The sequence below is a fragment of the Canis lupus genome, chromosome 16, assembly GCF_048164855.1.
Source record: "Canis lupus baileyi chromosome 16, mCanLup2.hap1, whole genome shotgun sequence".
Lineage (NCBI taxonomy): Eukaryota > Metazoa > Chordata > Mammalia > Carnivora > Canidae > Canis > Canis lupus.
This window is the reverse complement of record NC_132853.1, coordinates 51,010,769-51,037,465: the sequence shown is the minus strand read 5'-3', so window position 1 is coordinate 51,037,465 and position 26,697 is coordinate 51,010,769. Positions and strand designations below refer to the sequence as shown.

General features: G+C 38.0%; 1 protein-coding gene and 1 long non-coding RNA gene across 5 annotated transcripts in view; one reads left to right on the top strand and one right to left on the bottom strand.

Annotated features, from left to right (window-relative positions):
- Positions 1–26,697, bottom strand: part of KANSL1 (KAT8 regulatory NSL complex subunit 1) — a 185,743-nt gene that overhangs the window by 56,339 nt on the left and 102,707 nt on the right. The gene's annotated exons all lie outside the window — the stretch shown is intronic.
- LOC140607025 (uncharacterized) lies at positions 6,961–26,238 on the top strand. The gene is made up of 3 exons (XR_012009199.1): positions 6,961–7,228; positions 13,930–14,040; positions 24,522–26,238. It is a non-coding gene; the product is annotated as an uncharacterized lncRNA (long non-coding RNA).

Below are 26,697 nucleotides of genomic sequence, written 5' to 3'. Positions count from 1 at the left end.
AGGAATTCATACACTGCCAGTAACAAAAACCGGCACTCCCCCTTTTAAAGAGTAATCTGGAAATACTTGGCTAGACAGAAAAATGTGCATACCCAACCATCATGAAATTCTGTTTCTGAAAACAAACCTGCATACCTATATGAAGAAACTGATTCACTGCAGTAAAAGGCTGTAATAGCTAAAAGTTACAATCTAATTTGCTAAAGTAGGGAAATAAACTAAGAAAGAAGTCTTTTCAGATACACACAAGTAGTAAAAGAATTTAATGGAATACTGTTTATCAATAGTTATTATTGTATCTATCAACATGAATAAACCTCAACAATACAGAACAGAAAAACTTAAGAAAACCAAAAAAGAATAAACATACAATTAGGACTGTTACCAGTACATAAATAGTAAAGGTATACAAACATGCACAGAACTAATACTCAACAAATTTAGAATCAGGGTTCTCATCACCTCTGGGAAGGGGAATGAAGTTGGATTTTAGCTCTACTTATAATGTAATGTGTGACTCCTCTTTTAAAAACAACAAGTCTGGGGCACCTGAGTGGCTCAATTGGTTGTCTGCCTTTAGCTCAGGCCCTGATCCCAGCATGCTGGGATCAAGCCCCACATCAGGCTCTAAGCAGGGAGCCTGCTTCTCCCTCTCCCTCTGCCTGCCTCTCCCCGTGCTGGTCTTAATTATAATTAAGACCAAGGATAGTAACAATATTTTATTTTATATGGTCCAAAAATAAGCCATTCAAGACAACCACTGTGATAAAGTATTGTCCTATTATTTCTCTGTTAGAAAGAAGGCATTTGGGGATCCCTGGGTGGCTCAGCGGTTCGGTGCCTGCCTTTGGCTCAGGGCGCAATCCTGGAGTCCCAGGATCAAGTCCCGCATTGGGCTCCCGGCATGGAGCCTGCTTCTCCCTCTGCCTGTGTCTCTGCCTCTCACTCTCTCTGTGACTATCATAAATAAATAAAAAAAAATAAAACTCCATACATTCTCTGAAACATATCACCTTGTCTTTAAAAAAAAAAAAAAAAAGTATAATTTTCCTATTTAAGTGACAGAATAAAAATGATTAATGTGTTAAAAAAAAAGTATAATTATCTAGTGTAATGTTGACTGCAAGTCTAGTTCCAGCTCAAATTCAGAAGAGAACCTCAAGAGGTTAAAGTAATAACTTCTGGATCATCCCTAAACTATAAAAATGTCTGAAAGAGGCAAAGCTAGTTAACCTGCATATCAACTTTCCAATATTCATTCCTCTACAAAGTTTACCACCTTCTGGGATCCCTGGGTGGCGCAGTCGTTTAGCGCCTGCCTTTGGCCCAGGGCACGATCCTGGAGACCCGGGATCGAATCCCACGTCGGGCTCCGGTGCATGGAGCCTGCTTCTCCCTCTGCCTATGTCTCTGCCCCTCTCTCTCTCTGTGGGACTGTCATAAATAAATAAAAATTAAAAAAAAAAAAAAAAGTTTACCACCTTCCTATCCTGTTAAATCTGTTGGTTTTTATAAGTCATGTCATTCCCAAAACTATCACAGCACTGAATGTCTGTCTACCATATCACCAATGCACTCAATAAATAAACCTCAAGTCACTACTTTTTTTTTTTTTTTAAAGATTTTATTTATTTATCCATGAGAGACAGAGAGAGAGAGAGGCAGAGACATAGGCAGAGGGAGAAGCAGGCTCCACGCAGGGAGCCCGATGTGGGACTCGATCCCAGGTCTCCAGGATCACGCCCTGGGCCAAAGGCAGACACTCAACCACTGAGCCACCCAGGTGTCCCAAGTCACTACTCTTAATGTAAGTTACACACTACTTTTCCTAAATAAGCTCCCCTCAAACCTCATTTCTTCCTGTCATGTGTAAGGTACCATACAGCTCCTGTGGCTTTTCAAATCCTAACTCTTGAAGAAAACAAAGTATAAGAGAAGTCAAATATTGTAAAAGCAATTCAAAGACAAAAAGTGATTAGTAAAATTAACACAACATCCATTTAATGACAAGTGATTCACAGACAAAATTTGTTTTAACAACTGATAGTGGCCAGCCAAAACAAAACCCTAAAGTTGAAAACTAAAGAAAAGGAGATTTCTTGGCAAATTTACAGCACCTCCTCCTTAGTCACCCCTAATGGACAAGGAATCCTGGCAGTCTCTCCCAATGATCCTGAACTTAGTTCATAAGCCTTCTCATGACAATGTTCCAGGACACCAAGCTCTCTATATTGTCAAGAAAGATGAAATCTATTTGTTATCTCTGAATTTAGACACATCTTAACCAAAAAAAAAAAAAAAAAAATTTTTTTTCCTTGTCTGATGGAGGAAGGGAAGAATAAACCAAAACATTTTAAAATCTGTGTGAAAGTCTGAGGCTAAAAAAGAAAATTACTTAAAATATTTCAGTTTACAAGAACTTTGATGAATAAATACTATTTTTCTCTGATAACAAAGAACAGCCCTTTTAAATTTTCCTAAGGTCAAAACTAACAAACCTGCTATATAGGTATTCTCCTAAATATCAATAATAAACTGAACCTCCTTATAATATTTCTTGGAAACTGGCGAATAAACTAATTAAAAATAGGCAGCATTAAGGGAATAGTCATCACAATTATGAATAATTTTCATTCTACAAATACATTTGTCATTTGACAGTTTAGAATTGGAAGTAATTTTCAATGGCAAGTTGCCACCATATTATAATGAATGAAAAACAGAAAACCCTGCCCCAAGTGTCCAAAAAAGTATTTTGTGCTTTTTTTTTGAAGATTTTATTTATTTGAGAGAGCAGAGAGCACAAATGGAGGGGGACTGGGGGAGAAGAGAAGCAGAATCACCACTGAGCAGGGAGCCCAAAGCGGGGCTTGATCCCAGGATCCCTAGATCATGACCTGAGCTGAAGGCAGACGCTTAATCAATTGAGCTACCCAGGCACCCTAGTATCTTGTATTTAAAAAATCTGCAATAGGGGATCCCTGGGTGGCTCAGCGGTTTGGCGCCTGCCTTTAGCCCAGGGCGTGATCCTGGAGTCCCGGGATCGAGTCCCACGTCGGGCTCCCGGCATGGAGCCTGCTTCTCCCTCCTCCTGTGTCTCTGCACCTCTCTGTCTCTATGTCTATCATAAATAAATAAATAAATCTTAAAAAAAAAACTGCAATATGGGCAGAAAGATCAACTGTAGCAAAGGTGAGAGGAATACAGTTAACAAGTCTGAGGTAGCTATGATGATGTTACCAAACTCCAGTGATAGAGCAGAACCTCACAAAATATTATTTTAAGAATAAGATCTTCACATCTCTTCTTTTCCCCCCATAACAAATACAACATGCCACAGAAGCTCAATTTACCAGAGGGAGATGTGGATTTCCTCCAAATGTTCAAAATGTAAATTTACTATTCTGATAATTTACATTATCAAAAATGAGATATTGATTTAATATTAGTCATATAGACTTCAAAAAAGAATACATGACTAAGGCAGCACAAGGATAATTACATATTGAGAATTTGTTTCTAATGTAGTCTTTATGAATGATGAAGAAAAAGATGCATTCCAACACAGATGAGTCTTTCAACTCTCTCTTGTTGCTTATGCTGTGCTAACAATTAGTGAAATTGTTTTACTGCATTGCCTGTGCAGGATGCTAGAATGCCTTCTAATCTATTATTCTGCTATGAACTTTATTCCAGTTTATGCTAGAATGTTTGTCTATAACTACCAGGCTACTGCTTGAGAATTCATTTTAACTCATATTTTGCCCCTCACTTTTATAAAAGTTTTATTGATAAATTTGCTTTCCCTCCATGTGCTACATAAAAATCCATTAAAATTTTACATTATGGGTTGCTTTTTGGTTACCTAACTGCAGGAAGATACAGTTCCAATGTTTCCTTTGGTAATACCACGTGAATAATAAATTGTAATGTTGCCAGCTATGTATCAGTATTTATTTGTATAAAATAGTATATGCCCTATAAATAGATTTCTTTTTTAGCTATGTGAATTTATAGTTTAATGGTTCTTTTTAGAGGGTTAGAAGAATATTACCACATATCTCGAACTTAGGAAATTTTACAGGAACCCCTATAGAGTATTTATAGTGCTGACTTGAACAAAAAACTATTTCCTCTAAAAAAGCTCTTATATTTATAAATACTTTGAAACTACATAGTGGAAAGCACTTGAAATTTTAGGGTTCACCTTACCTGCTGGCCAATGTAGAAAATGAACAGGTGATTTCTGTCTTTAATTTTCCAAATCATCTTGAATGGTAATGTTAATGGAAATGTTTCATTAGAAGAGGAGAAATAGATCAACACAGGGATTTTTGTGTAAGGAGATTTAACCTCTCTTTAAATGTGGCAACCAAGATCCTCCTATATTTCTTACGAATTAGGAATTACACACTAAATCCTCAAAGGTGTCACTGACAAAAACTTTTTTTACTGCACCTTAAGAAGTAATGATCTGAGTCACTTAACTCAGAGGTGGTTACCACTGATTTTCTAAAATAGAAACATTAAGGAATGTAATTTCTGCTAACAGAAAAATAAGAATTTGCAATATTATGTCCCTTACTATGCCCACTGTCAACTTATTGTCAATGAGTTCCAACAAGAGATTACTAATATACCAACTCTATTTGATAAACCCTATATTCAATGCCTATAGTACTGCCACAAATAGCAGACCAACAAGCAGCAGTGACAGATACTTCTTTTTTTCTCAAAGATAAAGTACAGCAAAAGCAGACTTATCTGAAAGGAACACTAAAGCTAGGCATTGAACCACATCATATTTAACCTACTGCTGTCTTTAATGAAACCACCTAGTCCTATTCCAAGATGGAAAATCTGTAAATCTAGCAGAACAGTGCTGATGGATAGTTTTCCCTGATCTATATATACATTTTGTAAGTACAAGGGCGGGGGGTGGGGGAGTGGGGACAGGACAGGACAGGACAGACACGACAGAGGGAGGGGAAAAGAGAATCTCAAGCAGGCTCCATGGTCCCAGAGTAGAGCCCAATGCTGGGCTCAATCTCACAATCTCAAATCCTGTACAGTAATTTTTAAAAATTTTCATTAAACAACAATGAATAGGCTGGAAAGGCCTAAATGGCGGTGATTCCTCTTCAATTCTGATTTCATTTCTATTTCCAGTTCTTTCACTTTATGTTAAAAAAAAAAATTCTACTAACAAAATGGCTGTCTACAGCAAGTTACACAGCACTATGCTGGCACACAAAAAACTGGCACGCAAATCACTTCAGTTATGTGCTATTCAAAGTGTGCAACAAGGCCTGGGAGACACCTAGATTCTGAAATCTCCAAGTTCTCTAGATGACTTAGAAAACCAACAGAATAAAGTAAAACTGAGATCCCTGAACATCCAGAACATACACAGTTGCAAGATTCACAGTATCTAGGGTAAGGGTTAGAGTCACAAGAACAGAAAATCTTGACATTATTGAGAGCCTTATTAAAAAAATGTAAAAAAAAAATGTGTATACAAGAATTCACTATCTATCTCAAATGTAGTATGAAATGAATAGGTAAAAGAGCAGGAATATAGGTTCACGCCAAGTTCTCACTTTTATTTACTCTATGACATTACAGACATGAAAACTGACCTCTGGAAGTAACAGCAACATTTGCCTCACAGGAGTGTGGCGTTCATAAAATGATATAATCCTAATTGCAAAGTACAATCTGTGTATTAGAAAAGATTAAATAAACATAACCTTGGATTTTAATTCTGTATTGTAAAAGATACAAAAGAAGGGAAAAAAGAGAAATCTCTAAGAGGCAAAAAAAAAAATACAGGAAATAGATGTTTTTAATAGCAACAGAATTTTGAGCGTTCAGCTTCAGACTCATCCAAAGAAGTTCCATTCTAAGTAGCAAAACTAAAGTACAGCTGACCCTTGAATAACATGGGGGTTTGGGATATCAAAACTTAACTCCTAACTGCCTAACAAAAACAGTCAACACATATTTTGTATGTTATGTGTATTACATACTGTATTCTTCCAATAAAACTACAGGAAATACTATGAAAATCGTAAGGAAGAAAAAATACATGTACAATATATATCCAAAAAAATCTATGTACAATGGACCCTCCTAGTTCAAACACATTATGTTCACAGTTCAACTGTAGTTCATTAGAATAGATACTGTATTTAGCAACAACTTCAATGACATTACCCTCTGCTAAAATTTAGAGGTGGAGGAAATAAAATACTGGGAGGAAAAAAGTCTACCATCAAATATCCTTCATGTTTTAGCTGTAAAATAAAACTTAGATAAGAATGGGTTAAAAAGCAGTTTGCATCTGTCATTCTAACTGGTTATATCAGCTTTCTAGAGAGGTTTGTAGTAACAGGAAGCAAATGTACCAGAGCCAATTCTAAACTTCCAATTTATCCTGATAAAGACTCTGTGGTTGAATACTGAAGGCTTTTGTCCTACTGCTTAAACCAGATTACCTCTGAAATTGAAGAGATTTGTGTATTTCAACAAATTATTTCAGCCAAACTTTCAACCACCATGAACTCTTCCTCCTCCCCCACACCCCTGCCCCAGTGCCATTTAATAAATATTTAAACACCTATTATTTACTACCAGAGATTATACTAGGTGCTGGGGATACAGTAATAACAAATAAGAACTGTGGCTCATTAATCTTAGAGTTTATTTATTTTTATTTTTATTTTTTTTAAGTTTTTTTATTTATTTATGATAGTCACAGAGAGAGAGAGGCAGAGACACAGGCAGAGGGAGAGGCAGGCTCCATGCACCGGGAGCCTGATGTGGGATTCGATCCCGGGTCTCCAGGATCGCGCCCTGGGCCAAAGGCAGGCGCCAAACTGCTGTGCCACCCAGGGATCCCTAATCTTAGAGTTTAATGGGCAAGATAAATGTTAATAAACAATCATGCAAAATGTGAGATAAGAGATTATGACATCAGATCTAGATTGAAGAATCTAGAAGACTTCTCTCTGTGGTATAAACATTTAGCCTCCAAAGAATAAACCAGAACTTGGCTGGGCAGACTTGCTCAGGATGAGAGGTTCCAGGAATAGGGGGATGTGGAAAGGCACAGAAGATACTAGGGGATTGTGGTGGGTCTTAAGAAAAGATAGGTACACAAGTTCTCTAGCTGGAACTTAGAGGGTAAAGAAGGGGAAGAATGCACTGGAGCTGGCACTGGATATAGGTAGGTAATAGGGTCAGATCATACAGAACTCTGTAATCCATGTTTATTTTATGAAACAATATTAAGCAGTCCTGGTCTATTGCCTATGTTCGTGAATTTATCTTGGGACTCTTTTTAAATCAAAAATTTCAGGGACGCCTGGGTGGCTCAGCGGTTTAGCGCCGCCTTCAGCCCAGGGTGTGATCCTGGAGACCCGGGATCAAGTCGCACATCAGGCTCCCTGCATGGAGCTTGCTTCTCCCTCTGCCTGTGTGTCTCTGCTCCCCCCCCCCTCTCTCTCTCTGTCTCTCATAAATAAATAAAATCTTAAAAAAAAAAAAAAATTCAGGGACACCTGGGTGGCTCAGTGGTTGGTTGAGTGGCTGCCTTCAGCTCAGGTCATGATCCCAGGGTTCACATCAGGGTACCCACAGGGAGCCCACTTCTCCCTCTGCCTGTGTCTCTGGCCTCTCTCTGTGTCTCCCTCAGAAACAAATAAAATCTTAAAGAAATAGGGCAGCCCGGGTGGCTCAGCGGTTTAGTGATGTCTTCAGCCCAGGGCCTGATCCTGGATACCCTGGATTGAGTCCCACGTCGGGCTCCCTGCATGGAGCCTGCTTCTCCCCCTCTGCCTGTGTCTCTGCCTCTCTTTCTCTCTCTGTGTCTTTCATGAATAAATAAAATCCTTAAAAAAAATCTTAAAGAAATAAAATAAAAAATTTCAAATACAAGCCAAAAGATAACAAGCTTCCACATAACCATCAACTACCTTCAATAATTATTAAATCTTGGCCAATCCTCTCATCTGTAACATCCACCCCCATCCCTGTGTATTAATTTTAAAGTCAATCCCAGTCATTAGATCAGTACATCTTGTATTTCCATGTATAACCTTAAAAGGTAAAAAAAATTTTTTATAAATTTTTATTTATTTATGATATTCACACAGAGAGGGGGGGGGGGGCAGAGACAGGCAGAGGGAGAAGCAGGCTCCATGCACCGGGAGCCCGATGTGGGATTCGATCCCGGGTCTCCAGGATCGCGCCCTGGGCCAAAGGCAGGCGCCAAACCACTGCGCCACCCAGGGATCCCTAAAAGGTAAATTCACTTAAAATACAGTATACTATATATAAGCGCGTGCGCGCGCACGCACGCACACACACACACACACACACATACTCTCTACACTATACACTTTCATAATTTAAAAAACAAAAAATCCTTCATGTCAAATATCCAGTTATTGGTCAGATATCGTGGACTGTCTCAATTGGTTTCTCCAAATTGAAGACAAGATCCACACAGTGCATCTGATTAGTACATCTCAAATTTATAACATATTTCCTCTTTCTCTTTGCAATTTATTTGTAGAAGAAACAGCTATCTGGTCCTTTAGAATTTTCCATGTTTATTTTTATTCTTGTCTCAAAGTCCACACTTCTGAACTTTATAAACTCAACCTCTAAATTAGTTTTAGTTTGTTATTTAGTATTAGTACAGATTAACAGATAAATTATTTGTACTTTTGTACATTTTTACATGTTTAAGGACTGAGATAATGTTGGGGGAACCTGGGTGGTTCAGTTAGCTAAGTGTGGACTCTTGGTTTCAGCTCAGAGTCCTGGCATCCAGCCTCACATGGGCTCTGTGCTCAGTACAGAATCTGCTTGTCCCTCTCCCTCCTTTTGCTCACGCTCCCCTCTCAAATAAAATCTTTAAAAACGAGATGTTCCAAAACACACTCAAAGTTTTAAGGTACTTCAAACTCTTCTCAATGCCCATTTGTCAGACTTTTTATTAATCATGGTAATATTTACATAATACATAATCTGCTAAGCACAGTAAAACAAAAAATATAATTAATTCTCCAACAAAGCCCCTCAGTAGCAGTACTCAGGTCAATCTGTCATACCCAATTCAATTTCCAACTAGAAAATATCCAGGGGCATCCTTTATGCCTAAAACCCACCACACTGGGGAAATCTTTCCCCTGGAGAACTGTATCTTGGAATTCATTACTTTGTATTCTTCAAGCTTACTGTGATCGTCTTATTTCATTATTTGTGTATTCTTATTTCCAAAGTCATGTCATAAAGACCTGACTGGTCTTCAACTAGATTATCCATGCCTCTTTATGGGTACTACCTACCATGTATTTTAAACTGTAGATCAATTTTCAGTTATCTGCATACATGTAGTTCACAAATAAGGAACTCTCAGGAAATTAAAAAAACATATATGAGACTGATTTAGCCAATGACTTGTTCTGCTTAATTATCAAACTGTTTAATACAACAAACCAGGGAACCTGGGAGGCTCAGTTGGTTAAGCATCTGCCTTTGGCTCAGGCTACTATTCCAGGATCCTGGGATCAAGTCCCACATTGGGCTCCCTGCTTGGCGGGGAGTCTACTGCTCCCTCTCCCTTTGCCCTGCCCCCCACCCATGCATGCTCTCTCTCAAATAAATATATTTTTAAAAAATTAAAAACCCCACCTAACTGAAGCTTGAAAGACCCAGAATGCCTTTGACACACTGAAGTGTTCCAATGGAGAAAAACACAGCATGACAAAGAAGGATGGAAGTGGCTTATAGTTCTTCTTGGCTGGCTGTAGGACTAGACACAGAATCTGAGCATGAAGATTCAGAACAAAACACTGGCCTAGTTACTGTGTCTTTTTTAGAGAATAGGACTGTTATGCTTCAAGAATAAAGCAAAATGACAAAGTCAATACTGAAAGACTCAGTTATTCAAAGAACTGCTATCCCAGAGTGACTCCTCCAGAGTAAACCAGTCAATTTTTTGTCTACATTTTTGACTACAGAGTTCATCTTTTTAGAGTGGATTCCATTTTAGAACATTTCAAAAATCAAACTTAGGTTAGAATATTCAAATTCTAGAAGTGATACTAATTCCTCCTTTGAAAATCCTAAATAGTTAAATAATCCCACTTGTTCAAGAGCTACAAATTAAAGTCTAAGAGTAGCTATTATTTGATCTAGCTCATTCACCCAAGGAAGAGACTGACAAGGAGCATATCTTACAACTTAAAAGCACTTATTGTGAGATGCCTGGCCGGCTCAGTGGTTGGGTGTCTGCCTTTGGCTCAGGGCATGATCCTGGGTCCAGGGATCTAGTCCCACATCTGGCTCCCTGCAGGAAGCCTGCTTTTCCTTCTAAGTCTCTCTCTCTGGCTCTCATGAATAAATAAATGAAAAAAAAATTTAAAAGTACTTAGTGTAAGCAGCAGGGGACTTAGAAACTTCTCATACACATCAAAACATCACAATTAAAACGGAAAGAAAAACAGTCTCCTATACTCGGCATTTCCCAACTTGTCAGCCTTGGGACTTAAAGTTCAGTGGAAGAGCAGAAAAGTACAAGGTACTGACAAAAAATAGGAAGGGGGGGGGAGGACACCAGCACTTCTTATTCCATGGGGGAGAACTTCTGGCTATTTCTAGAAAAATCTAAGGAATCTATGGATTTAGCTCCATAGATTAAACTGTATAATAAAGGATTCCTATAGAGAATCATTTTTCTACTCACTATAAAAACAAAATACAGCTTGTTAGAAAGAATATGGTATATGGAGGTAGTAAACATTAATTCCAAATCCTGGCACTGTCATCTAGCTAGCCATAATCACTCAGCCAGCTAACTGAAAGATGGTAGAACCAAGACTCAATGCAAAAATCCAGAAGTGATGTTCCAGCTTTACTGTGTAAGAAGTTATCTGAAAGTTGAAATGAGTTCCAGAGTGAATGAAAAGAAGTTGGATAGTTCTTATGCAAGAAATATCCAAGACCATACTTTCAGAAACAGTACTCAGAGCTACTGGGGGTTAGGCATAAAAGGATACATCTTAAAGAAAATGAAGCTGAATCAAAAATCAATTTGTTAGTTAATTTATCAGTTCTTAAACACAACTTCTGGTTTAGGCAAGACAGTGTAGATTCTTTTCTTCTAGCTCATCCCAGTAAATCACAACTATAAATCCTGGAAATAACACAAGAGGCAACCAAAGAAAAACTCTGAAAGGTGGAAAGATGAAGGTGAACTGGTTAGGGACCTCAGGATTAGAAAAATAAAAGAAGGGATCCCTGGGTGGCGCAGCGGTTTGGCGCCTGCCTTTGGCCCAGGGCGCGATCCTGGAGACCCGGGATCGAATCCCACATCGGGCTCCCGGTGCATGGAGCCTGCTTCTCCCTCTGCCTGTGTCTCTGCCTCTCTCTCTCTCTCTGTGACTATCATAAATAAATAAAAATAAAAATAAATAAATAAATAAAAAAAATAAAAGAATACAGGCCATCTAAAAAATCCCATTCAATAGAAGGTAACCCAAGCTTAGCATTTCCTAACTTCCAACCTAGCAAAAAAAGTAGCCTGGGCAGGCTCATCACTCTCCTGATGGAACAGGAATACCACCCACAATAGCAGGCAAGCTCTTCTGCAGCAACTGAAAAGGGAAGGATCAGGAGGTCAGCTAATAATAAGAGGCCAGGGCAAACATTATTACCACATTTCTCTCTTTCCTTTTTACAACAAAGATTCATTATGTCTAATCTCTTTCCTCCCATTATTTCTTAGATCCAAGTACTAACCTCCACTACTGCACTGAAACTGCTAGTCAAGGTCACCAATGACCTCCATTGTACTAAATCCAATTCTCAGTCCTTATCACTCTTGATCTATCAGCAGCATCTAGCACAGGTGATCAGCCTCTCCTCCTTAAAATACTTTTCATTTCTTTCAAAACATATTAACCTGATTTTTCTCTTGCCTTTTTGAATTCTTTTTAAGATTCCCAACTGCCCATACCTCTCAATCTTTTTTCCTACACTCACTTCCTAGGGAATCTTATCAAATAGCATAGCTTTAAGTATTGACTATGTTCCTGACTCTCAAATTCTTATCTCTAGCCTCAATTGCTCCTCTGAATTCCAGATTCCTGTATACACTTACCTACTCAACACCTGCATCTGAATGTCTAAAAAGCATCTTAAACTTACTATTCAAAACTGATACTCCCTCTTCCCCATTCTTTATACCATTCCAAACCTGCTTCAATTGGATTGATTTGCTTTTGCTTAGAGGTAAAAACAAAACAAAAACAAAAAACCAACCTCTATACTATTCTTTTTTTTTTTTTTAAAAAGACTTTATTTATTCATGAGAGACATACATAGAGAAAGAGAGGCAGAGACACAGGCAGAAGGAGAAGCAGGCTCCATGCAGGGAGCCCGATGTGGGACTCGATCCTGCTGAGCCAAAGGCAGATGCTCAACTGCTGAGCCACCCAGGCATCCCCCTCTATACTATTCTTAACTTCAAACCTCTTACTCACACCTCTTACCCACCCTCCTTACAGACACCCCCACCACCACCCCAACACATACACATTCAGTCCAACAGTAAATCTTACTGGAACTATTTTCAAAGTATGTCTAGCATTCACAAATACTTCTTGTCACCTCCCTATTACTTCTTTGGTTCATACCGCCCAGATTATTGCCAAGAGCCTCTTGAATGGTCTGGCTCTCATCCTTGACCGAATTCAGGCTATTTAGCATGACATACATACAGCATGACATACATACATACATACATACATACATACATACATAGACATACAGCTGCCAGAATGATGCTATACAAAAGGACAAGTTAGAAGACAACCCTCCTCCTCTCCCCAGTATCAATTATGGCTGCTTTCCATTTCTCAAAGCAAAACCAAACCAAACTGAACCTTGCAAGTTCTTTGTATGGACCTGTATAGGGCACCTGGGTGCCTAAGTATTGAAGAGTCTGCTTTTGGCTTAGGGTGTGATTTCGTGGTCCTGGGATCCAGTCCTGCACCAGGCTACCTGGAGGGAGGCTGCTTTTCCCTCTGCCTATGTCTCTGCCTCTGTGTCTCTCATGAATAAACAAAATCTTAAAAAGGACCTGTATGGCCCCAAATGGTCATGTACCACTTACTTCTCACCCTATCCCTGCTTGCTCTCTGGCCTCATCTCCTACACTCCTGACTCATTCCTCTAGGTCACTGCTTTTACTACTGTTCACTGAACATGCCAGATAAGTTATCAAACACAGGGCTTTTTTTCTCTTTTTAAAAAAGTTTTATTCATGAGAGACACAGAGAGAGGGAGGCAGAAACGTACACAGAGGGAGAAGCAGGCTCCCTGTGGGACCCAATGTGGGACTGGATCCCAGGACCCTGGGATCACGCCCTAAGCCAAAGGCAGACATTCAACCACTGAGGCATCCCAAACACAGGGCCTTTTAATTAGTGTCTCCAAGGTGGACAGCCTCATTTTCTTCAGCTTTTTTCTTTAAAAGTCGCTTCAATGAAGCCTTCCCTTGATTACTCAATCTTAAAGCTACAAGCCTTCACCCTTCCCCAAATCCACACATTCTCTTTCCTTTCCATCCCTCCTCTTGTAAAAGTTTAATTAAAAAAATTTTTTTCTACCTGTAAACATTTTAATTACTTATCTTACTTATTGTCTGTCTCCTCCACCACCCCACCCCTCTAGAGGAGTAGGGACTTTTGTTTACTACCACATCCCTGGTATCTTGAACAATGTTTGGCATGCTGTAGGTAGTCAAACATTTGTTGAAAGGGATAAGGAAGGGAAAGAAGAAAAGAGAGAGGTTAGAACTAGGATCCTAACTTTTCCTTGAGTGAAATTAACCTCTTTCTCATTTGGTGCCAATAGAGCTCCATAAGCCATTCTGGCCTCTGTTGACCAGGTAGAAGACAAAACTATAGTCCACACTCTTCGTCCAAGTATGAAGGAAAATATTACAAAATGGAAACTGCCAGTAAGGTATTTATTTGCTCTGTATTAACACCAACCATATACAACTTGAATGAATGCTTACTAAGGGTATTATAAATGTTCTACATGCTTTTACAAATAAAACAAACTTCTCACATCTGAATTCCCACACTCTTTCAAACCATTTCCTAAACAGTTAAAAATCTTGAATTGTACCATATACATAAACTATCTACCTCAAAGTTTTCTTGGCAAATTTTCAACCTTTCTCCACATAAAGTTGAAAACTATTTTGTCAGGTTCTTCTTTACCATATGGTATAAAAATCCACTCCTCTCCCCTTAAGAATTTGTAATGACCTAGTCAACCCTAAGAGGTCAAAACAATTTGTAGTAAAGAATGACCAAAGGCACAGAAGACAGACATTTTCAATGTCCTACTAACTGAGAGAGTAGTCTATCCATTACAGTGCTAATTGTAGCTACAGTGTTACAATATCTAGCATATGGTAAGTGTTCAGTAAATGGTAGACACTGCTGCCCCTACTATTTCTATCATACCTGACTGCATGAAGCTACCACAAGGTGCTCTGTGCCCTTCCATCTTATGACAAGCCTCTGTTTTGGTAAATGTGTATTCCTTAAACACACTTGAGAAACAGGAACTTGACACCAAGTATCTTTTGCATATGGAGGGGTGAAGGGTGATGAGGGAAACGGCTTCATAGATTATTCTATAGTGGTCCCTCAATGAAAAAGTGATGATAAAGCTCACCCACAAACTCCGGATCATTGATAAGTAACCACAATAATTGTTCATCTTAACTCATTAAGAACCTATTGTTGCAATACTAACAAAAAAATCCAAGCACACAGGAAAAATCTTTTATGTACTTCTAGGATTTTCAACAAGTCTACTGAGAAAAAGCACAGTGATCTCATAATAGGGAGCTCTTAAAATTGTACTTCATTTTACTGATGTTTCCTCTTAAGTAACACAAATTATAAAAATCACAAATATGGTGCTTACTATATGTTCACTACACATCACATATATTAGTTCATATAACTTCAAGACACTCAAATAGGTATTATTATCACTATCATCCCATTATACAATGACGAATTTAAGGAAATTAATACAGAAAGGTTGAGAAATTTGTCCAAGCTCACGCTGCTGTTAAGAGACAGGGCATGCCCTATGTACTCTGGCTAGAGTTCTTGTTAACAGTTGGGACAGTATAAATCTAAAAGAGTATCACACTGCCAAATTAACTTTTTCAGAAATTATGTCAAATTTCTTTCTCTTCTCAAATTTCTCTTCAAATTTCTTAATTCACTAAGAAATGGCTCAATTCACTCCAGGTGCTTTAATAAAAATTCTTTCCATTAGTTATAAGATTCTTACAGACTTTGTTAAGTCTCTTGATCAATCTCTTGATGATGCTAAGTCTAGACCTAAATCACTCTCTCAAAAAGGTGCCCAAAACTTTAAAAGAAACCCCAGAGATTATCTCTAAGCATCTCAATTTTTAAAATGGTTTCAATGAGACTAAGATGGGACCCAAAAGAGTAAATGACTTTCCCGGTGTTAATTCAGTCAGTCAACTTCTTAAAGCAAGTATCAGAAAGAGATGCTCAGAAGAGTCTGGAATGCCAACAAGAATTGAAAGTTACATTCTGATTTTTAAAATTATTTTGGCTTCTTTAATTGGCACAGGTTACTATACCTTATATGTTGTCTTTTTAAAATTTAACAACTTTTAATGACTCAGAAATAAGAATACTTGATCAGTACACTCATCTTTGACATTTTCCTAAAAATATATATATAAAATTAAGACTAATGATCTCTCCTGAGAAATAAACAGGAGCCATATGAATAATAGAACACATTGATTGACCAAATGGCAACATTTATACTAAACTAATAAAGAATTCCACCATTAAAGGAACTCAAGCCCCGAATCTATTCTATACTTGCATGGCCCTCAAGTTTTCTCACTTGCAAAACAGATCTCTAGGGTCCTTCTAGCTCTAAAATTCTACCCATCTTTGCTCCTAAGCATCATATTATAAAACAGGAGACTCCACATTTTGTTCCCATTTTAAGGCATATTTGTATGTCCTGCAAACAAGGTGCCTACTAATTAATAACAAACTAAAATAACTGGTGTGTCAAAGTAAGCTTTGTCTAAGTTAGTTTTTCTGAATTTACTTACCTTTATGCCAAAGAGTTCCTGAACCACAAACTATGTACCTATCAATTTGTTTACTGATAAGAACCCTGGGCCCAGAATTAGCAACCCAACATCCAAAAGTAGGATATCTACCTGAATCAGATTGAGTGAGCATCAAAAAAATCTTAACCTCAAATATGAATTCTAAAGAGGGAAGAAGGATACATATTTTCTCTCTTACAAAACTAATAAGACTAGAAAAAAAATTGTCTGATGTTCTTAAGGCACAGAACCATCAAGTTCCCCATAGGAGTACTACATTTTTGATAGTTTACAATGTTTCTCCCATTTTAGTTAGGACCCCATGTTAACATTACAACCTTGCAGGCAAGAAAAAACATCTCCAACATATTAAGGATAATGTTTAAAGGGAAAAGGGAACGGCAAATCTTATTTAAACCATTTTAAACTAGACAACAAAATGAAAACAATGCCCAACTAAGTTATGAGACTCTTGACTGACAGCTGACAGTCAACTTCCTGAGTAGGTAACTAGCTTGAGGGCGGGAGAGGAAGAAATCCTAATCCAATTAAACTCATCAAGACAATAGTTTTAGCATTTTAACAGAAATGTTAATTTCTTTTTCTTTTTTTTTTTTTAAAGATTTTTTTTATTTTTTAATTCTTATTTATTTATGATAGTCACAGAGAGAGAGAGAGAGAGGCAGAGACATAGGCAGAGGGAGAAGCAGGCTCCATGCACCAGGAGCCCGACGTGGGATTCGATCCCGGGTCTCCAGGATCGCGCCCTGGGCCAAAGGCAGGCGCCAAACCGCTGCGCCACCCAGGGATCCCCAGAAATGTTAATTTCTTCCTAAAAGGAGGTTATAAATTACATCACATAGAAGTTTCTAACTATCCGGATAAAGCTTTAAAGCAAATTTTCTTGTACCTTTCTCCTTTTAATTTAGACACTCTCTAAAGGTCACTCCAGGGGCGCCTGGGTGGCTCAGTTGGTTAAGAGTTGGACAATTCCATTTTGGCTCAAGTGGTAAGTCTCAGGGATGTAAAACTGAGCACTGGGCTTGGAGCCTGCTTGGGATTCTCTCTCTCCCTCTGCCTCTCCAGAGCAGGCTCCTGCAGGCGTGCTCTCTCTTTAAATAAAATAAAGGTCTATCCAGGTAGAGGTTCATCTCATTAGAACTTTTTTTTTTTTTTACTAAACATTTAATCCTAATTAAATTTGCCCTAACATTTCTTTTATAATACTTAGCTGTTTTTATAAGTAAGGCAAGCAGAATTATCTTAAAGAATAAAAAGTTTACAGCAATTGTTCTTTCTTCCCTACCACAGAAGAAGAAAGAGGATAAAGCTGTACAGAACAGCCAACAGTTCTATATCAGCCTCTTCCCACCCCACCACCAATTACACAGCTCATGAAAGCTAAACAGAAGTCCTAGGGAAAATATACATTCTAGAGATGAAGATTAATTTTAGAGGTGTATTACATGATGGCAGCTATATGTATTTTCAAACTAAATTAAGGACAAAAACTTCACTATGACATTACAAATGAGAAATAATACGTTTATTTGTAGGACACGCACACCAAAAAGTGTATTCAAGCAGTCCAAACATCTCAAGAGGAACCAATAAATACAGTCTTTGTGGAGGAGCAGAAATGCTATGGCAATTGCAAAACATGCGCACAAAGCTTTTAATGTTTCCCCAGAGATCACTAGGGTCATCATAGAGGATGGCCATAAAATGCTTAAGATGCTCATAGACATGGGCAAATGCCACAGAAGTGCAGGAAAGTGGTTATTCATTAGACTGGCCACCAGTGTGATGAAGCAGAGAAAGAGCCTCCAGGGTTGGAAAAATACAATAGAAACAATCTGGTTCGCTTCAAGTTTCTGATTAGTTTTAGAATACACATTACTAATTTCAGAATCACAGAAGAAAAGAAATAACTCTAGGAACCGAATCTGCTAAGACTTACGGTAGAGTGAGAACTAGACCCAACTTCCAACTGAGAGGACTTTGTACCACACAAAAATGAAACATTTAAATTTAAATTTTGTTAGAAATAACCTGGTTACATATATAGTAGTCTCCCATTATTTGTGGGGGATGTGTTTCAAAACCCCTTGGAGATTCCTGAACCTCAATGTATTGAGCCCTATATATACTATGTTTTCCCTATACAAACATACCTACAACAAAGTTTAATTTATAAATTAGGTACAGAAAGAGATTAACAATAACTAATAAGAAAATAGAACAATTATACTGTATTAGACTAGGCTATGTGAATGTGGTCACTCAGAACACTTATTGAATTGTACTCACCCTCCTTGTGATAATGTGAGATGATAAAATGCCTACACATTTAGATGTAGTGAGGTTAATAATGTAGCATTAGGCTACTACTGACCTTCTGGTGATATGTCAGGAGGATAATTTACTTCCAGATCTCAGGAAGTGAAATTGTGCATAAGGGGGACTTCAGTACTCCTCCAAGGAAATATAATATGGTGAAAGGGGGACTTCCCAGGCCAAGTTATAAATGAATAATCCTTGTTCATTAGATTCTATCCTTGTTCCTAAAACATACAGAGGCCATGTGAGAACTCACAGCCCTGATGCTATTATTATTATGCAGGTGCTTTTGGCCAGCAGGTCCCAGCTGAGGAAAGCACTCTAGGCATCCCCAAACAGGTGCCACATATAAGAGTAAAGATGCTATCTTGGAAGTGACCCTCTAGTTGGCCCCCAGCCTTTGAATCTCTCTGGCTGAGCCCAACATCCTGAAACAGAAACAAGCTGTTCCAAACTGTATCCTGAATTCTGACTCCTAGAATCTGTGACAATAAAATAAACCTTGTTTTATGTCATTCAGTAAGAGGCAGTTTATTAAGCAGTAAAAATAATAGAAATAGGTATCATTCAATCAAGTTGAACATTTGCACACTTCACCACCAAAACCTTTAGCATGCATATACCAGGAAGCATGTTCAGAATAAGAGGAGTGAACATTATTTAAAAATAATCTAAGGGAAAACCCAAACACACACCAAGAGGAGAATGGATGAATAACAGTATTATTTGCTCAATGCAGCAATGAAAATGAACTACTGCTACATGAAATAGCATGTATGAATTTTAGTAACAATGTTGAAAATCCAAGTCAACTTACAGCTTACTTTCTTTTGTAAAGTTTAAGGTGAAACAAAAGTAACCTAGAGATCCCTGAAGAAACTTGAAAAGCTGTGAGTGCATGTTTTGTCACTGCCTTAGAATCTTTTTTGGAGAGTCAGAAATGCTTTCTGATGGCTTTCCTATAATTTTTTTTTTAGGTAAACACAGATATACAATGCAACTAAAAGAGAAAAAAGAAAATTATAATTTAGGATATAAAATGGGGATGGATCTTAGAGATAAATTTCTGTTATTAGCAGGCAGTCTTGGAGCTGGGCAGTCATGTCACTGGTGTATATTAATTTTAAAAGAAAGTCATGCATAAACCACTAATAATGTCAGGAGCTCAGAAGTCTAACTAAAAGGAAATAAATAAACACATATAAATAGGAGTACATAAAATAGGAGGACAAGCTATGAGAGTATGGAGGTTAGGGGCAAGAGTAACCACATTACCATTAGGTTAAAAAAAATACCTTTTCTAGTTTAAGATAGCAAACACTGAAATCCAATATGCACTCCACCAATTTCCCTTTAAATACTCATGAAAGGGACACCTGAGTGGCTCAGTGGTTGAATGTCTGCCTTAGGCTCACAGCTTGATCCCGGGATCCTGGGATCAAGCATCAGGCTCCCTGCGAGGAGCCTGGTTCTGCCTTTGCCTATGTCTCTGCCTCTCATGAATAAGTAAGTAAAATCTTTAAAAATACTCATGAAAATAAGAAGTTTATAGTTTCACAGAGCTAGAAACTAATAAGAATACTGATTGGTCTCTGAGTATCCAGAGAAATTTCCAATAACCGAACTCAGAAGAAGCTTTAAGGCAAAAAACGGTAGGGACACATAAGGAGAGAGATTTCCATTCCCTACCACTGTATCATTCCTAGAATCTTCAATAACCAAAAACAGTGAGGGCATCTACTCCTAACCCCTTCAGGAAACATTTAAAAATATAGAACAAGCTTCTTTCCTTCATTAAATTTTAAATAATGAAATAAAAACTATAAAAAACAGAAAACTGATACTCAGTTTGGCAATGAAAAGATGCTAAAGCTGATAAAATGATGGGAAGTGGTATTCACGGACTGTTTCTAACAAGGAAAGGCCTACAGACTGCACTGGATTATACATGCAACACTACTACTAATAGGAAGGCACTGTGACATAATCAGACATAGGATCCTTTCTCAGGCCAGCACATCTGAACACCATCAATACCAGCAAGTTAGCCAGAGGCAGTACTCAGTAACACTTAGCAAGTTGAAAGCATGAATTTAAAGCAACCAGGTGGACACTGAGAGGAATCCATCAAGCTGTTTACTTGCAAACACCAAGACCTTTCCAAAGGCCTTTCCTCCTTAAAATCTCCAGAGAAAAAAAAAGGGAAACTACCAGAAAGAGTTAGCAGAAGTTAAAAAAGATAAAATAAATGTCCCTTAACTAAAATTCTTTTTTTTTTCCTTAACTAAAATTCTTACATCTTTCCAAAACTGTTTTTGATGGTCTTCCCCCCTTTGTAAAAACACATACAAAAACAAAAATCCCCAAAACACAAGATACTCTTCCTCCAATTCCTTAAAAACTTGTTATCCCCAGCTCCTCTTTCCCTCACAACCATATTTAGTCTACCAGAAACTTTATATTATATGTATTATATATACTGTATCCTTACAATAAAGTAAGCTAGAAAAAAACTTAAGAAAATCATAAGGAAATACACTTATAGTATTATATACTGTATTTACTGAAAAAAATCTGGATATAAGTGGTTGTCAACTGTCCATCTAGTATCAGACCACCCCCGATCACTTGCACCAACCAATCACCATCTCTCACCTGGAAATGGCATCAGCCTCCTGACAGTTCTTCCTCAGATCTACGGGTCAATCCTTCACCTCAGTACCTTCTCTGGTAACCTAGAGTAAAAGCCACAGTTCCTGTAAAGTTCCTGGCTAGTTCCCATCTCCTCTCATTTTCTGATTTAAATTGATTTCACTTGGAACACATTTTTCTCCTAGATATCCTTGGGAAATACTCCTTATTTCCTTGAGGTCACCTTATCAAAGAAGCCTTCTTTGACTGACACAAATTAGTAAAAGCTGCTGCTGCTATCACTACCCTCCCTCAATCCTGTTTTGTTTTCCACAGCACTCACCACTTGACATACATGTTTACTGCCTCTGCTCCTCTAGCAACGTAAGTTCTAAGAGGGCAAGAATTCTACGTGTTTTATTTACTAATGTATCCCCACAAACTTAACAGTTTCCTCATATGCAGTGAGCATTCAATAAAGGTTAAATTTATTCAGTGAATGAATACTGGTGATGGTGGAGGTGAGGAAACGGAGTATCCTATATACAGTGGTTCATGTGCATGCAACCATGTACATGCCTGGGAAGTCAGCCAAAAATCTTTATTGAGGGTTATTATAGATTCGATCTAATTCCAATTAAAGTTCCTGTGAGATTTTTTTGAGGGAATTTGACAAAGACGGATGTATTTGACTAGGCAAATTTAAAACTCCTGTAATTCAAAAAACATACAAATTAAAAGGCAAATAAAAAGCGAGGAAAAACATTTGGCACTTACAAGTCAATTTAAAAAGACATAAGCAAGTGATTTCAGATTTGTTTATATGAAAAATATAAATGGCCAATAAATACAAACCAAGGGTTAAACTACATTAGTAAATCAAAGCAATAAAAAATTTAAAGAATGTTTTTTTCCTATCAAATTCAAAGTCTTTATAAAAATTGTATCTAAGGGGCACCTAGGTGGCTCAGTCAGTTAAGCGGCTGACTTGATTTCACTCAGGGTGATGAGAACAAGCCCCAAGTCAGGCTTCCTGCTGAATGTGGAGCCTGCTTGGGGTTCTCTCTCTCTCTCTTAAAAATAAAATGTATCTAATATCTGCTAAGTTTCAGGGAAACACTGACAAAACAGTTCAATTCTGGACTACATAATTTTTATCAAAAATCTTAAAACTGGGGCTATGGAGTGGCTCAGTTAGTTAAGTGCTGGACTCTTGGTTTCAGTTCAGGTCATGATCTCAGGGTCATGAGATGAAGCCTCGCTTGGGGCTCCACAGTCAGCAGGGAGTCAGCTTGAGACTCTCTCCCTCTGCTCCACCCATCCCTGTTCATGCATGCACACGTTTTCTAAAAATAAATAAATCTTTTATAAAATATTAAAACTCTCATCCCATTACCAAAACAAATTTTCTCATCTAGAAATTTAACCTAAGATAAGTAATTTGTGCTATGAAGCAAGCTTTACATACAATAATGTTTTTTAACTCCTACAAAAAATTGCAAATTAAGTCACATGACTTAAGTTGGTTTTACTTGCTTGTGGTTGCACTTTCTTTGGCCTTTAAAGGTATCAAAATTTTTTTAGTTTGTTGCCAGCACTTCAAAAAAATATATACAAAGCAAAGATAAGATGATTTGCCAATGCTGGGTCTGCAAGTCCTTCAATAGTCATTAAACATTTAGTAGCTGGTCCCTTCAGATGTGGCACATGACTCATAGTTGAAAATCATCCCCATTCTAAAACTTGATTCATTTATATTATATGCCTAATCTCCCGAAGTTACCAGAGTTGGAAACCCTACACCTAGAAGTCAAACTTTGAGCCTGTAGGCTTTCTTTCTTTCTTAAAATATTTTATTTATTTGAAAGAGCAAGTGAGCAGTAGCTAGGTGGGGCGGGAGTGGGGGGGTTGGGGGGAAGCAGCAGAGGGAGAGAGAGAAGCAGACTCCAACCTGAGCAGGGAGCCCTACTCGTGGCTTGATCCCAGAACCCTGAGATCATGACCTGAGCCAAAGGCAGACACTTAACCAACTGGGCCACCCAGATGCCCTCTCTGTAGGGCTTTCTAAACACATATCACTGGGCCCCACCCCCAGAGTTTCTGATTTAATAGGTCTGATGTGGAGTCCCAGAATTTACATCTCTCAGTTCCTAAGTGATGATAATGCTAGCTGGTCCAGAGACTGCACTTTGAGAATCTTAGACTAATGAAGCTTCTTCACTGGAGCTAGAGAGGGGCCCAGCCTCCCTCCCATGAATTACAGAATTACAGGATACTTGAACAATGGGGATTCCTTGATGGGGGAGCAGGAGGACACACCAGCACAGGAAAACTGATGGGACAATCCAACAACCACTGCCTATGGTCATTGTATCATCATTGCAGATAGCATAGCACCACCTCCCTTCCTAATTATCAGAGGTGGAAAACTGTTGCCCTACACTAAATTTAGTAATAATTCTAGATTAAATTCTTAGTCCTATTTTTTTAGTCTTATTTTTTTTAATTCTAACATTCTTCTTCATGGGTTTTATCTATTCTCCAAGTTTTAATTACTTCTTCTACACTTCATGTATAAAACAACAAGGGTTGCAAATAAAGACTTGCAAAAATCACCTTATGGCTCCAATATTTTATTACCAACAAAAATGTGTATTGCTATCCCTAATATTTTTTACTTAATTCAATTTTTCTCCAGCTGGTCACTATAGATAGTAGCTAACATTTGTTGAATGCTTCCTTTGTTGTGGGTACTGCTATATACTTTACATGAATCTCATCATTTAATCGTTATAATCTCCTATTTGACAATGCCTACTATCCCCATATTGCAAATGGAGAATCTGAGGCAGCAAGATATTAAGGTCACTTGCCCAAAGAAGAACAAGAAAGACCTACATTTGAATCCAGACAATCTAGCTCCATAGCCCTCAATTATAACCAATGTAATACATTGCCTTAATCATGCAAAATTCAACATAGTCAACTTCCAAATTTCATCCCAAACCAGCCCTTTCTTTAAACTTGCCAATTATCTGTCAGTATTCTCAATTTCCTACTCAAGTTCTCAGGACTGAAATCATAAAGTTCTTGTAATAATTAAGTCCAGTTATATTTCACACTTGTCCTTTTTCTTTTAATTCAATTAACCTAAAAGTCCTCTAATCATTCCTTCACATGGTCTCTAAAAAATAACTCTTCCTGACTCTAGTCTTCTCCCAACCAAGGCTACAGTGCTCCTCGGCCTTTGGGTTAAAGGCCAACTTAGTTATTAACAGGGAATTAAACTTGAGGCCTTTCTTACCTTTTGAACTCATTTCTCTGTTTCCATACACAGGCAAGAACTCTACTTAAAACACATCAACACACATGCAGAACTTTCCTTACTTCTGAGGGAGAAAAGAAGAATGGAGGCAATGTTCAACCTAAAAAAAGTATTATTTCTAAGTGGAAAGCTACAAGCTCTGAAACCAGAACACTGAAACATCAAACCCTTATTTCATGGACCCCTTAACAGTTTAAAAAGAATCCTTAAGTTTGTCTAAAATTTTACACAATGTTATATGTCAATTATATTTCAATAGAGCTGGGAGTGCACAGGGAAAGAAAATACTTTTAATTGTTGAGACACTCCAACCTAACAAAATATGAATGCCAAAGTGAGCTTCATTCTTGGTCAGGGGTGGGCAATCGCTCTGGAAACAGAACAAAGTCTTAGAGATCCTGTTAAAACCTCCTGTTTGACATGGAAGAACTCCAAGCTGTTTGTTACAGGAGAATCCTGTGTCTTTAGCTTGAAAGCAACACAATTTCCTAAAGTATATTTATATAAGCCATGCAGTTTCACACAATATAATAGTCACCACCATGATTCTGAAGAGTCGCATCTGATGAGTCAGACACTACCAGTTATCTTTAAAGGTAACGTAATAATTATACATCTTAAACAGATGAAATGTGAGAAAGGCAGCACTTTGAAGAAAGAGCAGAGCTAGAACTAGACAACTGGAATCCAATCTTCATTCCGATGCTTAGGTAGAACTCTGGGCAAGCCCCCCCCCCCTTTACTCTGAGCCTCAGTTTCTTTTCTGAGAAACTCCTAACTTCAGAGTTGTGGTGATTTAATGAAATTATGTGTTTAATGCCCCTAGCACAAGAGTACAAGCACTACAAGAACACTAATATCCTCCTCTCTCCTTTATTGTATCATCTAATGTGTTAGTGCTAAATTTGTATTAGGGTTACCAGTAATTTACTGTTTTGCTTTCTATGTTCTTAAATGTTTTAATAAATTACTTGTATAATAATATATTTTGTAAATAAATTTTTTTAAAGAATTTATTTATTTATGAGAGACAAGAGAGAGGCAGAGACATAGGTGGAGAGAAAAGCAGGCTCATTTTGGGGAGCCTCATGTGGGACACAATCCCAGGACCCAGGGATCATGACCTGAGCCAAAGGCAGATGCTCAACCACTGAGCCACCCAGATACCCCAATAAAATTTTCTTTTAAAAAATTTAGATCAGGGCAGCCCCGGTGGCGCAGCAGTTTAGCGCCGCCTGCAGCCCAGGGTGTGATCCTGGAGACCCGGGATCAAGTCCCACATCGGGCTCCTTGCAAGGAGCCTGCTTCTCCCTCTGCCTGTGTGTGTGTGTGTGTGTGTGTGTGTGTGTGTGTGTGTGTCTGTGTCTCTCATGAATAAATAACGTTTTCAAAAATAAATAAATAAATATAAATATAAATATATATATATATATATATATATTTTTTTTAAATTGCATCGAAATCAGTGAAAAGATAAGCCCAAATGATTTAGTTTTATTTCTTAACATTTTTTGGTCCTGGCTCCACAATGTGTAAATGCATAACAAACTCCCAACACAAGTTAAAGCTCTCATCACAAAAAACAACTTTTGGGGCACCTGGGTGGCTCACATAAGTGTCTGCCTTTGGCTCAGGTCATGATCCCAAGGACCTGGAATCGAGTGACACATCAGGCTCCCTGCTCAGAGGGAGTCTGCTTCTCCCTCTATCCACACCCACCTCCCACTTGTGATCTCTATCTCAAATAAAGTTAAAAAAAAAAAAAAGCAACTTTCAATAAGAGACAAGTTGTATATTATCCAGATTGTCATCATTTCTACCCACAACACAATGTCCCTAAAACTGAGAATCACTTACCTAAAAAGCAACATATTTTATATAAAAAAAAACCCTGAAATTCTTGCAGTGCTATTTCTCAATTAAAGAAGCAGACAGGGATCCCTGGGTGGCGCAGCGGTTTGGCGCCTGCCTTTGGCCCAGGGCGCGATCCTGGAGACCCGGGATCGAGTCCCACGTCGGGCTCCCGGTACATGGAGCCTGCTTCTCCCTCTGCCTGTGTCTCTGCCTCTCTCTCTCTCTCTCTGTGTGACTATCATAAATAAATTAAAAAAAAAAAATAAAGAAGCAGACAATTCCACTATAATAACATTAATAACATGTGACTTTATTTATTTATTTTTATTTATTC